Source organism: Sipha flava, unplaced genomic scaffold, assembly GCF_003268045.1.
Source record: "Sipha flava isolate LNK unplaced genomic scaffold, YSA_version1 50_pilon_pilon, whole genome shotgun sequence".
NCBI lineage: Eukaryota > Metazoa > Arthropoda > Insecta > Hemiptera > Aphididae > Sipha > Sipha flava.
Window position 1 is genome coordinate 974,021 of NW_020273428.1, and position 13,487 is coordinate 987,507.

The following is a 13,487-nucleotide window of genomic DNA, read 5'->3' on the forward strand; positions in this document are numbered from 1 at the left end:
TATATAATGATCGATTTCAACTTTCTTTCCGATAAATCTTGACAAAGTTCGACGAGAAAATGCGGTTTTCACTCTATAACCGCAATTTTTAACAAACCACAATAATATATTATGCTAGCATTTTTAATTAAAGGTTTAACACATTATATCGTGTATTTTTAAATGCACATTGTAGTATTTTTAAACGCGATTGCACTAATTAAAAATACAATAACTAATTACTATGTTTAATTTGTTCTCGTGTTAAACTGATCTGAATAAATTATCTTCTAAATAATTATAATTTCTACTCGTGAAAATGTCGTCTTCCTCTTTTTACGTTAAATGCCAAACCATTTATATTTATTAATGCATATATTATTCATCATAAAGCCATAAATTAAAAAAAATAGATTTATATATATATATACGTATATAATTTTCTTATGTATGAAATATGATAGCATTTTAATTTCCATCTTACGTGAGGTTTTTTTGTATATTTTTGTTAATATTATTATTATCATTATAATAAACCATAATAATTCTCGATTTTAAAAAAGATAAATTATCCTCCATAAACTTTTAATATTAAAAAAAATCATCTACTTTACTTAAATTTAATTTAATTAAATTCAACTTTGAATTCTTTGAACGACAATTGCGATTTGTATACGTTATTTTATAATTTGTTCTTTTCGTATTTTTCAATATTTTAAATGTAAGTTATACATTTCAAGACAAATGTTTGTTACGAGTTTAATAATACTTCATTATATTATTACACGAATTAAATGTATACAAAAATGTTAATTATAATAATTTTTTTTTAAGTAACCAATTTTTAATTATGTTTTACATATTTGGTTGGTGCGCGAATATGCTTTGCAGTTGTGTAATACTAAAAATTATTTTTAATTTATTTTAATTTAATAATTTATTTTAAGAGGCTGATAATCATTGCATAAAAAATAAGCCATATAACTTCGGAACAAGTGTAGAAAAAAATAATTAGAAACTATACTTAAAAGGTTCTGTTCTTGTGTTTAAAACAATAAATCATGTTTGGTCGTAAGTTTTGTTATAAAAAAAAAAACGTACTATATATATATAAATGTTTTTTATATTATTTAAGAAAAAGATATATATATAATTTAGGATTTCCTGATGTTGCCCATCCGTTTTACCCGTTAGATACCACTACTGCAATGGATATATAGTTGTTAGGTCAATACTATACGCTACGAAGTCGTACAGTGTTGGCGTGAACAGTAGTACGCAACAACATAGGTGGTCAACCCGAAAACCCAGCACGACGTAAAGGACAACCATCGCGTATTTGTTGTGTACAGAAACGGTCTTCGAAGCTTTTATGACAACGGCGCCCATTAAAAATATTTCACTCTCCACTGCCCAACACCGAAAATATGTATCCAATCTCAAGGTATCAGGCACACACGTTTCGATTCAATATTGTTGATGTCGACATAGCTCAAAATAATAACGCACACGTGATTTTAGTCTTCGCGCTTTCCTCCCATTACGTACAATATACTCGTGTTTAAAACACGAAAAAATCTTTTATTTTTTTTTTTTTTTTGCCAAATCGCATGATCATAATTGGAACACGATGGACTTACGACGCAAAAGACCCACTCCGATACACCTTGTTCACGTTGCAAAACCGTCGATTTTGTTCCGCGGAACCCTTGGTTCGCGCACAAAACACGCTGTGGGCACCGTTGGCAGGCCTGACGAGAGGGAGAGAGATGATCCTCCCCCCTCCCGGGCCCGGAAATTAGGGACCACAAATTATTAAAAATTAAACACAATTAATGATAAGAATTTAATGAACACTGCAGAAAAAATTAAGATATACCTCCCGGGCCTGGGTTTCTCTGACCACGGCCCTGACCGTTAGTGTGTGGGGAAAAAAACTTGATATCGGTAATAAACGATGGTACGCAAGCGGCACGTTGAATATTTCTGTCGGAAAATCAAACACGACCGCGCGGCTATTGCCGTAAAACGTACCGAGGCGACGCGTAAATTGTTGAACACGGCCGCGGTGCATCGGTTGCAGTCATCGAGAAGATCTCCGAGTACGTTTCAAACGTAACATCGTCACGGTACGTTGTTTCTTTCACTGCGAGTCGCGTACAATCGCGTGTTATATTTATTTCGCATTCGAATTGAATACGTTTCAACCGCATTGTGCATTCAAAACAATAGAATTAATTAACACACGTGCGCATAAAACGCGATCGTATTTTTTTTTTTTTTTTTTTTTTTTTAACTATTGTTGACTTTTTCGCAAAAACACCCCTAGGATTTTCATTATATAGCATGTACGTGTAACTTACCGGAGCACGGACCGCGTGGAGAAGGGTAGAAACGCTGTATTATAAAATATACAAGTAACAATTAAATTTAATAAACATGGAGCCGTCAAATGGTAACCCACGTCAACTTTCGTTTCAACCGAGCCGCTCTGGAATAATAATTATTAGATGCGTCGGGAGGTGCTGCACAGGTTTAATTGAAACTAATATAAAAAAATTTAAAAAAAAAAAACCAGTCGGGGATGCGCGAGTTAATTTAGATGAGCTACAGTTATCAGTAACGAGTCGACCACCAGCGCACTGTCGTTTAAAGCCTGGCGGAACAGAATATATCAATTCGATATCAATTAACGGAGAAAATTCGTCGATCTCGGCGAACACTTACTCGCACAAACGGTAGGCAAACACTACTGATTTTACGTCCACAGCGCAATAAACATGAGCGATAAAAAGAAAGGTACGAGTTAGTCGATAGTAGTTTGACCCACACACGAGCGATTATTGAATTATTAGTTATGTGTTTTAATTGTAATAATGTGGACGAAGTGGGGCTGACAACAAGTACGAAGAACAAAACGAGTGTTTTATTTTATGTCGTCCAGTGACCGACGGAACGTCACTACCTCAAACGGGCTGCATCTTGAATTAACACGGTGCTTAGTCGATCGAGTTAAAATATTGGTGTTAAGATAGTGTATTTACTCTTTTGCGTACTTCATGCTAATCATTTAATTTTTCACCAGTCGCGCATTCGTCGTATATCAGCTCGTATTCGGGGACGCAAGTGCAGCTGGTCGTGTACGCTGTTTACAGATATTTTGCTTCGGTACGATTTATCATATTCACCGGCGATCCATCTCGAAGAAATTAAATCTAATGCCGGTAACAAATCATCGGTGCCAGCACGTCGTGACAAAAGAAGGAACACGAAAAAGGCACAGAACGTGAAACGACGGGCGACCGATCAACCACAAAGGATCGTAGGTCGGAATTTTTTTCTCCCTCTCGGGTTTTTTTTTTTTTTTCTCCTATTCTCCTTATATCCCGCACAAACGTCGCGATATAAAAGTAATCCTTCTCGGCGACATGGACGCGTATGCGTGCGCGCATGTGTGTGTGCACGCTAGTGTGTCGATTCGTTCGCGCGCGCACGCACAACCTTACCCTGTCGCCGGCAGGACATTACGTCGAATATCGGCCGAGGGGTCGCTCACGATACGCCGCCGCATGCCCACCCCGTCGCTAGTGCGCCCCGGCGGAGTAATGTTTTAAGAGTACGTAATCGTAGTAGTAGTAGTAGTAGTAGTAGTACTAGTAGTAGTAGCAAGTAGTGGTACGAGCAGTCGTAGTAGTAACGAGTAGTAGTCGTTCGCGGACCACGTTTCGAGCCGTACGCGTCCCGATCATAACCGTCTCATTGGCGAGACGTACGCGCAGGTAAGAGTCGGCAACCGCTGCGGTGTTCCAGTCGAAGTCCAACCGTCGCGCCGTGCGCACGTCACGCAGTCAGTACCACGATGACGGGTTGCGGCACGTGACACACCGATCGTATTTGGGGCTCGTCGTCGTCGTTTTTTTTTTTTTTTTTTTGGGGTCGCCTTTTTTTTTCGCCTTCGGGCGAACACCGACAACAGCGCCGAACACAGCTGGCGAAAACCATCTGGACACGTGTACGTAAGTTTTTCCTGCACGATCGAATAGATTCCTGCGCGGACAAACGTTATCGCGACGGGTACGGTTATCCCTTTCCTATTCCGTTCCGACGATGGAAAATATGTTGTTAGGTGGTCGAAACGTGTTTTTCGTGCACTCGTCGGAAACATTTCTCTAACGTCCGATCTCAGATTTTTAATCAGATGTGTTTATACGTTGTGTCCAGTCCGCATGATATTACCCTTGCGTATTATAATAGCAATAATAATAATTACGTTTTTATATTGGTTTGTCGCGTAAAATATTACATGCTTCACAGCATGCAGTGGTGCGGTATTCTACATTTTTAAGTTGTAATAACTGTTATTCGTGCTCCAACACACGTACTTACCGGTATTTTTTCGTTCGCACAGAAACTTATTTACCGGTATATTTTCGCTCGAGTAGAAACTTACGCATTATGTAAACGCACATATATTATGTTTCGCTGTGTGTTCACTAACCGACCGCTGTTGCATGATGATTGGGGAGAATACGAAACAAATAAATCGTTACGATTTTAGGCGATTTATATTTTAAACGAGAAAACGATGATAAAGGAAAAAAAGCTGTTATGCGACATGGCGTTTTTGACCGATCTGGCAACGTTTAGGAACACAAGACGGTTTGATATTAGTCATTATTTTAAACTATCATGATAAATCCTATCGAAATCGCTCAGATTAATGTCATTATTAGTTGATGGAAACTATTTATCTTGTAGAATTAATATACGAACACCCACCGTGCTCAAACGGATTGTAAATTTTCAAATTGCTAAAAAACGCAATCGATTCACGGGTGGTACTCCTTTCACCCAAAAAATGACCTTCCTCTTTTTGCCCACGTCCTCTTTTCGACCAAAAATGAAAAAAACAGTTTCCTCTTTTCGCCCAAAAATAATTGTATTCTTTTCGCCCATGGTTTCACGTTTTACAATTTGGAAACCACTGTCTCAAAATTAATAATTTTTAAAAAAAATCATATAATAATCAAATAAAAAAATAGAAAAAATATATAATTATTAATAATAATTTAATAAGTGTTAAAAATAAGTATTTAAAATAGTGTTATCGATGTAAAATAACTAATAAGTAATTTGATTAGGTTACTACTTAAATAAATAGTTTGTTTTGTTGTTGTAAAATAATACAAATATTCATATTAATTTTGACTTTTAAGTAATTATAACGTTTATTTAAGTATTTTAAACTATATATTTCGATAGAAGAGTCGGCACCTTTATACACTTTTCTCGACTGACTACATTAATAACAATCAAAAACGTGATTTAAGATTTTTTAAAAATTATTAATTTTGAGAAAGTGGTTTCCAAAATGTAAAACGTGAAACTATGGGCGAAATAATACAATTATTTTTGGGCGAAAAGAGGAAACTGTTTTTTCATTTTTGGTCGAAAAGAGGACTTGGGCAAAAAGAGGAAGGTCATTTTTGGACGAAAAAAGTTCCGCCCCGATTCACATTCTTAGAAAAATGTTGCATTCGTATCTATTGTTTAAAATATGATTAGTTTACAAACATGATCATTAACGAAATAAGAATATAAGTTACTTTTTTTTTAATAAATAACTGAACACGTTATTTTTTTATTTTAATTTTTAATGACGATGCGTTGATTTTAGTTTTATGATGTACAAATACTAATCAGTTGATCTATTTCATGGTCACTTTAGTTTAAATGCTTTTTTCAATTTAAATTTTAGAAATTAAAAATATATTTCTTGGTACAAATTATTATTTTTCATGAAAAGTGATCAGAATTATAATTGCGGTAGAAATTTTGATGCATTACTGTTGAATTACAATAGGGATCGAAATAACCGACAAATAGTTTTTGATAAATATTATATTATTCAATTAGCGAAAAAAAACAACTTTTTTTAAGTTGAGACATTTCTTTTTATCACGTGACTTCAACAAGTTATTAAAAACGAGAAGTAACTTTTAACTCTAAGCATAACTCACTCGGTTTCATACTTATTTACTTACACCGGGACAACTTCACTTAACGAGTTAACAAATCTGTTAACATGCCCAGTCTCGTTAATTAATACGGTTGGAGTGCACAACCGATTTCAGCACTCGCCTCGAGGTCTCGACGGAATATCACGTTATAAAACATTAATCGCGCGCGCGTCTACACCGCCACTGAAAAACCGCGCGGTGGTGCACTCTTGTTACCACCACGCCACGTCTCCATTAATGTAAAACTTTTACGTTCTTTTAATAAAACATCTACCGCGTACAGGTACTAGGTTTTCGAATTATCTATGGGTTTTCTCAGCTCCGCGAACCGATTTTCAATGATATCTCGGTTCGCGTTCCGAACGTCGCAGCACAACGAACCGTAAACATAGGGGGTGGCCACTAACCATAATTTCGAGAACCGTAAATGTATAAAGCTAATTCGAAGCTATCCACATTGTTAACATCTGGTTTATAAAATGAAGACACATTTTTTATTTTATTATTTTACTATATATACATATATATATATATATATATATATATATATATATATATATATATATTTAATAACTGTTAACATTATTAGAAGAATTATTCATTAGAAGTGCTAGTTTCAAGTGTTCATTTTTACTGTTAGTTTTCTGATTAAAACAGTGTCTTAAAAAAACAACATAAAAAAAAATGATTATTCTAATGGGATTATATTTATTAATTTTACTTCAAGTTTGGATCCAAGAGTCGCATGCAACTCGCGAGTCTCGTTGTGACCACCCCTGATATACATCAACAGTTTTCCCACCACAAAATATACGACCGATTGCGCGTTGTTACATCCCATAAACGCGGCAGCAGTGTACCCGGTGAGTTATAGCCATCGTGCAACCGCGCTTGAGATCTATACATGTAACATTGTTTCCTATTACTTCTCCGGGATCGCCGATCGCTTGTACCACCGCAGCCGCGACCATAAATTGTGTAAAATTTAAATCAGGTACCATCCCTCGTATCTCTTCCCGTCCCTTTTTTCTTGGCGTGCGATTCGATACAACACCTGCACTCTGCCAACGGCAAAACTACACTTGACACTACACCCCCCCCCCCATTTTTAAATATATGTACGACTACTGTTGTAAATACTTCCTCTACATGTATTGCAATAACTCAAACTCGGCTTGTAACCATTATTTTTTAGACACAGTTACATTGGAAACGAAAAAAAATTATACCAGATAAAAATTTAATATAAAATTTTTAATAAAAAATGATAAAATGATGATAAAAACTTTTACAAATTACGTTCATTATAAATTTTGTTTATAAAACATGTAATAAAAATATAAATTACAAAAAAAAAAAAGTGTATAAACGTATTTGTTTTTATAGTAATGTAAGACATTATTATACAATTATAATAAAACAGACCTTAAGTCGATTGAACTATTCAACATTTTTAATTTTATAGAATTTTACCTACTTTTCGATGAAAAATCGATGAATTAATTATTATTAATACGTCGGTAATCCAAAATATTGAGATCGAAATTCCTAGCTCCAATAGGTTTGGATCAAAAGTGTATAACAACATAGCTATGCCTGACATTTGTTCACACTTATTTCAGTTACTGCACTAGTGCAATTCCATTTTGTAATTCAATAGTTTTATTAAATACAACCCCCCCCCCCCCCGAATAATATGAAAAAAATAAACATAACATTTAATTTTTGTATCTCAATTAAATTTATGTATTTTTATTTAACTAAGTTTATACTTATTCCAATGTAACCGAAAACGTTTAATTTAATTATATTTTACATAATAGTTAAATACTCCAAATGGAAAAGTACTCTCGATACGAATTTTAATTGTAAATTTATACAAATTTTTTGATTACCAAGAAATTAAACCGTTTTTAATAATTATTATTTCGTTAACGTTATAGTCCCGGGCGAAGTTCATCGGCGCACAACTATATTATTTTATTACTTGCAGTAGTTAGTAACACAAATTATTTTATGTTTAGCATATTTTCTCGAGGAACGAACGAAATATCAGAAGAAAAAATATATTAACCTCTGACGGAATCTAACTGCGATTTTGCCGATTTGCACTTGGGAAATTTAACTAGCAATAAATTCGCATAGTTTTAATGTATCAACCACGACAATAGTGGTGTAATTATACCTACCATCATTATTACTGTCGGTTTATAGCTCTTTAAATTTTATATATCCATCGGGTTTTTTTCTAATTTGTAAAGTACATTAATTTAATTAATAGCATTAGTAATAATATGTTTATTGTATTTGAATATCATAAAAAAAAAATTTTAAATAATTTGAACAGTATTTCCATAAGTAGAATTAATTTACGCATAAAATACATTTCATATGGTATTCAACACTCCCAAGGTACGTTACAAAACATTTAAGTTTGACAGATGAAGGTATCTACATCATATTCTTCTTGACAGGTGTTGTGCTTTATTTTTTTTTTTCATTTGATATACATATCAATACCGATGTATCTGTACATTAAATAAAAATGGTCACATTATTTATTGCGAGCATTGTAATTTTCTTTCTATTCCTTTTACTTTTAGGTCTAACAATGGATAACATTGGTATTTTTTTTCTAAATTTATAAAGAATGTCAAAATACTTCAAATATTTTTAATAATGATGTGGACATAAATATTCTTATACTATTTTGATAAAATGAATTTTACTTTTCAGAATAAGAACATAAACATAATACTAACAAAATGTTCAGTTTTTTATATAAATGTCAATCGGAATTTTAAAATTATGAATTAATAAGAAGCCATGTTAATTTATGATAAATCCGAAGAATGAAAGAGTTCGATGTACACAGTCGTTCGCCAAAAATATAATGTTAATTATTGAAATATCAAAACTCGTAATAAAATCATAAATTATGTTGTGTAATATTAGTAAAAGATTAGAACTTTTATACCTTTTAAATGTACACATTAAATAAATATATATATTTTTTTAAATATGTTATAACGTAAATATTATTTTTCAAACGTTAAATTACTCGTATAATAAAAAAAAATATTTTAATGAATCATTTTTAGAAAGAATAGTATTAATTCAAAACATTGTGCGCATATTTATACAAAACGAATAATGGTGATATGAGACTATTGCATGTACAATTCTAAAATGTACATAATAATAAAGTTTAATTTGAACAAAATACGTTTTTCAATATTTTAACATTTAATAACCAGCAGTCAAGAATGGCAGATAAAGGATTTGTCAAAAGTATATATATATAACATCATTTTATTTGTTCGGATATAATATTTGATTCGTTTTCAATAAAACGACTATGGTATGGATACTACTAGTAAAAAAGAATAGTAAAAAATCTTTTGAAACTATGCGTTTACTTTAAAAAGATTCTAGATGGATTATACATATAGACGTTCACTTTGAAAAGGCTTTGCAGCGTATGATATTTTCAAAGTGAACAATACTTTACTTTAACTTTTTGTTTCACATGACTCAAGATAATTATTATTTTCCATTTTGAAACTTGACACGATTAAAACGTAAAATATATTTGACTTATAAACACTTTCCATTAAGTATGTTCATCACTTTTTGATTATTCGAGTGAATCGAGGAATGTATTTTATTACATATTTATTTTTGGTTTATGATTTTATACAATAAACGTTAGTTAAACTTCGTGTTTAATAAGTTATAAATCTACACAGGAAAATATCTCTAAAACTACAATTTGTTCTTGTCACAATTTTTATTTTTTAGTTGACCAATTTAACAGGTAATATTGGTACTGTTTTCGATTTATTTTATAATTTTATACTAACGTCGTTAACACACTTTTAACGTCATCGATCTAAAGACTGAAAATCACGTACTATTATAATTAGGGTTCAGATGTTTATGCACTTAAAATCACTGTAATATGTATGTATTTAATAATTACAAAATATGCATTCAAAACATGCACAAAAAACATAAAATACGCATTTTAGCTAAAAATAAAAACCCTAAATATGAAGAATAAAACTTATTTTACCTTTAGTATTAAACATTAACTATAATTTATATTATATAAATATAAAATGTACATACATGTTTACATTGAACATATTTTATTTTTATAAGTTGATATTTTTATATTTAATATTTTTTTTTTAATATTGGGAATATAATTATTTAAAATATGAGCATTACATTATGATACAATATTTTTTTAATTTGATCAATTTTAAATTTAAAAATATTTGGGACAAACAATTACACAAGTTGATAATTTATCTATCTGTTAATTTAAATTATTTTAAAAAACCATTCAAAATTTACTGAAATATACATTTATATTCTTAAAATTTCAAAAATATGCATTAAAAATATAAAACTATGAAATACGTAAAAATACACAAGGTAAAAATAGTATTATTTTATTTAGTAGAACATAAATCAAATTTGTTTCCAGGTTTGAATAAAATTGAATCAACAGATAAAAATATGCGATTTCATAAACATTCCAACCAGGCGCGGATCTAGAACTCAAATTGGGGGGGGAGTAATTTTTTTGATAGGAAAAAAGATAATACGCAACTGCAAAATAAAGAAAGTAAATTATAAATTAAGATTAGAACGTTATAAATAAAAACAAATTTTAATTTTTAAAATTCTTTTTTTTGTTTTTCCAAATTTAGAAATAATATCATCAACATTTATGGATATATATTTGTAAATATTGAGCAAAGCGACACCGGTGAAGCGTTCCTCTCCCATGTTTGAACAAAGGCACGTCTTAAGGGGGTTGGAGCCTAGTATGTTTTAAGGATTAATATATATACATTTCGTAAAGCATTTATATTTAAGCTGTGTAAATGGGCGAGAAATAAATTAACGTTAGTGTGAGTACTCCGTTATCATGCCATCGCAACTTGAAAGTAGAGAATGATCGCATGTATAGTATATTTGTAACAAATTATTAGAACCTAAATTAGCGATTAACAGTGCCGTACGTAGCAAGTATATGGTATATTAAATAGACATATAATTAACGGATTGGCAATAATTTTTTTTTTCTTTTATTGAACAAAAATATTTACAATGTGTATTAAATATTTACAATAGGTAATATGGTAGTCAGATTACAAGACTGGACAGATTGATCGAAGGGGGTGTCCATCGACACTACTTAATGACAATAATCTTATCTAAAATAAATTATCTATCCGTCGGAGGTCGAAATATTCTGCAGATTTACAATTATATTTATATTTACTCGCTAACAGTGCTGTGAAGAATACTTTAACTGTATAGTATTTCAAATACTTTGAAAAAGTATTTGGAATACTGTTGCTCCATCTACGGCTAAACGGCTAACACAGAAATACAGAATATTCGATAAAACTATTATTAAATTATTATTGTGGTTGGCAATAATATTTTTCCAAACAAATATTTTAAATAAAAATAAAATATTCGAAAAATAAAACAAAGTACGAGTGCAAGTATTTAAAAGAAAAAAAGTATTTATAATACCATTGAAAATACTTTGTCCTGAAAGTATTTAATATATACAGTATACTGTCTAACTAATTTTTAATAACTTAAAAATGTATTCAATACTTAATATAGTATTTGAATACTTTTACTCAAATACTTTATAGCACTGCTCGCCAAAAATATTATATCATTATGTTTATAATCGCTATTAATATTCTTAGAATGTGGATGTAAATTATGATTTTATGAACAAGTGGTGATGTAGTTTAAATATAAATAAATATAATATGTTATATAACATTTTTATTGCAAGAAAAAATCTAATTAAAAAAAAAAATTAAAAACGCAATTTATACATAGTTTAATTTTTAAATAAATACTAAGATTAGGTTAATCTTTATTTTTTGGGGAGTATTATGAACCCCATGACCCCCCTTCTTGGATCCGTCTAATCCAAACTTAGGTTATAATAAACATAACTATACGCAACTATACAGTTACAACATGAATTATCCCCTTGGATGTTATCCCATAATGTATATTATATAATTATTATATGCAGACGAATGCTCGAACAATATGGTAAAATATATAATTTTGAGTAAATTCCACAGCTGCGCAAACTTAGAACTCGATTCTACACTATATTTATTTATATAAATATAGTAAAATGTATTGTCGGAGGATATATACGAGTATATATTGCAATAGTTGTTCTCCGACAGTAGATTTTACTTAACGGATCAATATATCGTTATATCTAACTCCAATATTTTTCTCTAATAACAAATTGTATTGTATTATTAGAACAGAATTTCACTACTCTCGTTGTGCCCTCGAGTTTCAATAGATATTTTGTAAACCACGGCGGCGGTGACGGCATATTCAAATATTCAGAAGTCGAATATCACACAGTATATTGCTGTAACCTTTCGCCCGACGAGTATATTATACTCTGAACCGTCGATCAAGTGCTGTTAGGGTTATGCTTCGGTATTATAATATTCACCACGGTTATATAAAGGATGTCCGACCTGCATTGACGGCTATCCTAAAGTGTAGCGAAGACCGCTACGCATTTTATCGGAGTAGGAATTCGTGTATATTTCTCAACGCCAATAGCGCAACGTTTAATTGAATAATTTGGCGATTTTAGGTGCGGAGTTGCCATTTTAATGAATCGCTATACCTAAATTTCTTACTGGAAATCCATCACTGTGAATCCAATCATTAGTCTTACTTCACCAGTGTTTCCCAATCCCTTTATTTCTCGTGATTTTCAAAAATCTCACCTATCCTCCCCTGATAAATTATAAAAATAAAATTGATTACTTTTTTTTTTTTTTATGTTATCAAAAGTATTAAATAAATAATAAAATAATATGAGATAAATTAATTTAAAATATTTCAGAACCTCATTTGATTCGTATAAATATCATACATAAGCAAAATAATAAAAATAAATCTGAGAGATTCGAAAGTGTTTGGAGGAGGTTGGTGTACGTAATTTATAGATTGTTTTGTAATCATTATTAACAATTGATAAATGGTATGTATAATATAAGTATAGAAATAATGTTTTATATTTATTATATTTTATATATGTTTTTAAACTGATCATTTTTTTAAACCATTTTGTCCCATCATTCGTACAATAATAAATTAACATAATGCGAATGAATTAATTTAAAAAAACATGGCAATTAGTTTTAGAAGTATGATGACCACTGAGTGGAAATTACTGCTAGAGTGGCGCCGATCATCTGCCAGTTTTCGTTGCGCGGACTATAGTCACAATGCTGGCGCAGTACCGGCTCACTGTGAATTACCAATACATTTCGGACGTTAGTCGAAAAGGTCTGCAATAATAATCAATCGTAAGAACAACATGCGATCGCGGGTCATTTTCGGACAGTTTGAATAATACACCGCAGTCCATCTTCTTAACAGAAAAAAAAAATCGTT

General features: G+C 31.2%; 1 protein-coding gene across 2 annotated transcripts in view; it reads left to right on the top strand.

The window, feature by feature from the left end:
* Positions 1–3,671: 3,671 nt before the first annotated feature.
* The window catches only part of LOC112690546 (diacylglycerol kinase eta-like), a 34,081-nt gene continuing 24,265 nt past the window's right edge, over positions 3,672–13,487 (top strand). Inside the window, exon 1 of one of the 2 annotated variants that reach the window (XM_025564581.1) lies at positions 3,672–3,995. The gene's annotated coding sequence lies outside the window, so the exon portion shown is untranslated. The remainder of the gene's footprint in view (positions 3,996–13,487) is intronic. The other variant, XM_025564580.1, reaches the window with a different exon arrangement.